Source organism: Amblyraja radiata, chromosome 31 (assembly GCF_010909765.2).
Source record: "Amblyraja radiata isolate CabotCenter1 chromosome 31, sAmbRad1.1.pri, whole genome shotgun sequence".
Classification (NCBI taxonomy): Eukaryota; Metazoa; Chordata; class Chondrichthyes; order Rajiformes; family Rajidae; genus Amblyraja; species Amblyraja radiata.
In genome coordinates this window covers 6,220,998-6,225,899 of record NC_045986.1, presented here as the reverse complement: position 1 = coordinate 6,225,899, position 4,902 = coordinate 6,220,998, and the positions used below count along the sequence as shown (strand labels likewise).

The following is a 4,902-nucleotide window of genomic DNA, read 5'->3' as shown; positions in this document are numbered from 1 at the left end:
GCACGGAAACAGGCCATCTCAACCCTTCTAGTCCGTGCCGAACACGTATTCTCCCCTAGTCCCATATACATGCGCTCAGACCATAACCCTCCATTTCTTTCCCGTCCATATAACTATCCAATTTATTTTTAAATGATAAAAACGAACCTGCCTCCACCACCTTCACTGGAAGCTCATTCCACACAGCCACCACTCTCTGAGTAAAGAAGTTCCCCCTCATGTTACGCCTAAACTTCTGTCCCTTAATTCTCAAGTCATGTCCCCTTGTTTGAATCTTCCCTACTCTCAGTGGGAAAAGCTTATCCACGTCAACTCTGTCTATCCCTCTCATCATTTTAAAGACCTCTATCAATGTCCCCCTTAACCTTCTGCGCTCCAAAGAATAAAGCCCTAACTTGTTCAACCTTTCTCTGTAACTTAGTTGCTGAAACCCAGGCAACATTCTAGTAAATCTCCTCTGTACTCTCTCTATTTTGTTGACATCCTTCCTATAATTAGGCGACCAAAATTGTACACCATACTCCAGAATTGGCCTCACCAATGCCTTGTACAATTTTAACATTACATCCCAACTTCTATACTGAAAGCTCTGATTTATAAAGGCCAGCACACCAAAAGCTTTCTTTACCACCCTATCTACATGAGATATATATATATAAACACACAATAAATCAACAGATAATGTGCAATAGACTATTATTTTTCAGAGTTTGGAGTTTGGTGGTGGTGGGTTAAATTCTATTTGGAATATTTTTGGAGGAACAGGAAACCAGAAGCAAGAGTTACTCCAGGGAGTTACTCCAGCTCCAGGAAGTGATTCTGCGTTGGTTTTCAGTGGTCGCAGCGACCAGACGGCTGATGATGCGCTGGCCGTGGTTATGCACATGTGCAGGGGAAAGGATGTGCTGGCCATAGCAGTGCGAATGTGCAAGGCGGCCTGCCGTGCCGGCGGATGAGGAGCGGACGGAGAGCGGAGACCCGGCGGCCCGAGAAGGAGAGTGACAGAGAGATAGAGAGGGGGGCCGCTCAGAGTTGCTTGCCAAGCCGGGCAAAATGGGACGGCTGTTAGGTTGCCCGACGGCACTTTAGGTCGCCATTGGCAACCGGGCAACCGTTAATTTCGAGCCCTGCTTGTACACCAGTCACTGAAAGTTGGCGTGCAGGTACAACAGCCAGTGAAGAATGGAATGTTGGCCTTCATAACAAGAGGACTTCAGTATAGGAGTAAAGAGGTTCTTCTGCAGTTGTTTAGGGCTCTGGTAAGACCACATCTGGAGTATTGTGTACAGTTTTGGTCTAATTTGAGGAAGGACATCCTTGTGATTGAGGCAGTGCAGCGTAGGTTCACGAGATTGATCGGGATGGCGGGACTGTCATATGAGGAAAGATTGAAAAGACTAGGCTTGTATTCACTGGAGTTTAGAAGGATGAGGGGGATCTTATAGAAACATATAAAATTATAAAAGGACTGGACAAGCTAGATGCAGGAAAAATGTTCCCAATGCTGGGCGAGTCCAGAACCAGGGGCCACAGTCTTAGAATAAAGGGGAGGCCATTTAAGACTGAGGTGAGAAAAAAAAATTTCACCCAGAGAGTTGTGAATTTGTGGAATCACTGGATGGATTTAAGAAATAATAATAATAATAATAAAGTTTATTTATGGGCGCCTTTCAAGAGTCTCAAGGACACCTTACAAAAATTTAGCAGGTAGTGGAAAAACATGTAAGGGGAATGAAATAAATAGTAGAGACATGACTAGTACACAAATTAAAGATAGAATTCAATTCAAAACACAATATGAGGCAATTCATGCACAGATGAAAAGGGAGGGGGACGTGGGGCTAAGGATAGGCAGAGGTGAAGAGATGGGTCTTGAGGCGGGACTGGAAGATGGTGAGGGACACGGAATTGCGGATCAGTTGGGGGAGGGAGTTCCAGAGGCTGGGAGCTGCCCTGGAGAAGGCTTTGTCCCCAAAACTGCGGAGGTTGGACTTGTGGATGGAGAGGAGACCGGCTGATGTGGATCTGAGGGACCGTGAGGGTTGGTAGGGGGAGAGGAGGTCAGTGAGATATGGGGGGGGCAGATGATGGAGGGCTTTGTAGGTGAGGACCAGGATTTTACTTCGGAGTCACGTGAGTGACTACGTGAAGAACCCGCTCAGTGCGCAGGCGCGGCATTACGCCAGCAGTGCAACAGCGGCAGCGGGAGTTATGCGCTCCCGCAACAGAGAAACGGACGGTCGGGTGAGTATCCTGAGGTCGGGTTTCTTTTACAGGGGAGCCCCTTTTTCTGCTTGTGTTTTACAGGCAGAGAAAAAGGCTCTGGAACAAAACTGTCCCCCGTTCGAGGAGGAACGTTTCCCGTCGGGGGGAAGGGGGGCAGCAACAGGCGGTAGGAGCGACCCGGTGTTCCGCAATTCCCCGACACCGTGCCGAGGCCAGCCCGATAGAGGGCTGGATGTATAGCCACCCGAAGAGGCATCCGGCAGGTGTTCCCGATTTGGGACGGGACGTCTCTCCACCCGCACGGGGGGTGAGAGAGCCGCCTGAGCTGCTGGAGCGGCTCTCGGAGCAGGTGCCTGCGAGACGCGCTGCTTGAGGGGCGCTCTCGCTTCTACAAGGCACAAAAGCTCTAGAAGAAGGCGGTTGGAACAATTACCGGGCGTTCCGCTATCCCCACGCCGCGCCGAAGCCAGTCCCGCTAGTGCCTGAGCTGCGGGCTGGAAGTTCAGCCATCCGAAGAGGCATCCGGCTGGTGGCTTCCGACTAGTCGGAGGGGACGTCTCTCCACCCGCATGGGAGAGAGACAGCCGCCTGAGCCGCTGGAGCGGCTCCTGGAGCAGGAGCTCCTGCGAGACACGCTACGTGAGGGGCAGTCTCGCTGGAGGGTTCAGGCATACCCTCCACAGTGCCTAGGCACTGCCCATCGCTTCCTCCTTAGTGTGGTTAGCTTTGGGGTGACCAGTGGCTGGGCTGGTCATGAAGAGGGGTCACTGGCTGAACAATATCGGGAGTATGCTTGAGGTACAGGATCAGGAAGAGCTGCTGGGTGTGGCCGCTATGTGGCTCCACCACTAGCGAGATGGCTTTTCAGTCTCAACTGATGGCCAGCTTACTACCTGTCTTTTCCAAAAAACCTCTCCAAGACAGGTAGCCATGAGGCGTTGGTTTTATCACGCCTCCCCTAAATTGCATTTACTCAAAGTGCCCGCCATTATTGGGGGATACATTGAGCAGCGCATTTAACCTAAATATTTTAAAAATGCATTTGGTACCTTGACGTCGGCTATCATGTCCACCTGCTCATTCCAGAAGGGCAGGGTAGTATGGCAAAACACCTGACCCTACTGTTCAACGGTATACCTCATAACTTCTGAAATGAACTCACAAATCTGCCCTCAATCTATGAAATTAACAGGACTATGAGAACGCCGACCTCACAAGCACAGATCCTGCTACCTGGCACTTACCAAACCAGTCCTAAAAAACTGGACGAAGTGTTCAAACTATTCGGCACAAGAGGGCAGAGTCTGGAATGAGCACCACACTAAACCAGACAGCAGTACCTCTACGTGTCCACCAGGGGCGTCTACCTCATGGTACTGGTGAAAGCTCGGGGCCTGCATGCCAAACCCGTAGCATTTTAGGCCACGGCCCAGAGCAGGCCCCAGGGGAAAATGCGCCACCCCCCAACAAACATCGTCCCTACAAGAACAAGGAACCAGAAACCGAAGAAAACAACAATGAAGACAGATAAGTATGGTTCCTACCACCACATAAAGGTTAAGGGTTGTACTAACAAGGGGTGGATGAATCACCCCTGGTTAGGAAGCTATCACTCTTGGTAGTTATATACCAAAAAATAAATACAAGGGGAATAGAATTAATATCTTGCCACCAATTCAGCAAGCACCCCAAGTGGTCTACCCTCCCACGATGGTGAATGTCGCACCATCGTTGATAAACCACTTGAGTATTTCACCAGGTATACCCATTCATGGGATTTGTAACTACTACCATGGATCCAAGGATACTTTATGGTAGACATCGACCTTGAAGATGCACACTATTCAGTACCTTCTCATATAAGTTTCGGATATACCGCAATTACCTGGATGGAGTAACCATGATGAGCGTTGCGGCATTTAAGTCAAAGTTATCCAGAATCAACTAGCCCTGACACTTAGAAACATTCCGTCATGGCATGTCTATATATTAACGACAAACTATCCTTGGATACAGCTTTAGCTGCATCGCTTCTCGGCCTTTTGGCTAAGATCAAGTGTAGTATCTGTTCTTATCAGTTTAATAATCTGATACGTCCCTTATCTAGGGACCATATATTAAATTGAATTTTGGAACAGGGAGATGGAATAGGGGCTTGCTCCGTCCACTCCACGCATCGAACCAGTATTGCAGTGCCTCTGGGAACGGTGCACAAAATATATATCCAGATATTTACGTTGACCATCCACAACGTTGTTATCTGGTATTCATTAAGACTATCAGTCATGGTGCATTAACCACCAATCAACTACGTGGCAAAGTAATTGGGATATAGCAGCATTACCAGCTACTGAACTTTGTACCTTTCCTATGAGCTGAGATACTAGTGTTCAAAACTATCTCCATACCTGTAATATGGGGGCAAATGGATTAATCTGTAGTGTTATCATGGAATTTATCGGCAGGAAGGATTATGGTTGTACACTTCCACCTGTTTTGAGTAACATCTTATGTGTCCTGATGTGTTACTGAGCTTGTAATACTTAATGCCAATATGAATTGACTTAAACATATTATATATTAACTTACTTAATTCTAGTGAAGCATTTGCTCAGTAATCCACCAAATTTGCATGTTCGTTTATAAGATAACAACATCAGTGGTGGCATATACCAA

General features: G+C 48.0%; 1 non-coding gene across 1 annotated transcript; it reads left to right on the top strand.

Moving 5' to 3' along the window:
* The first annotated feature begins 4,252 nt into the window (after window positions 1–4,252).
* On the top strand, window positions 4,253–4,444 carry LOC116990678. Its single transcript, XR_004416601.1, has one exon. It is a non-coding gene; the product is annotated as a U2 spliceosomal RNA (small nuclear RNA).
* Window positions 4,445–4,902: the final 458 nt, after the last annotated feature.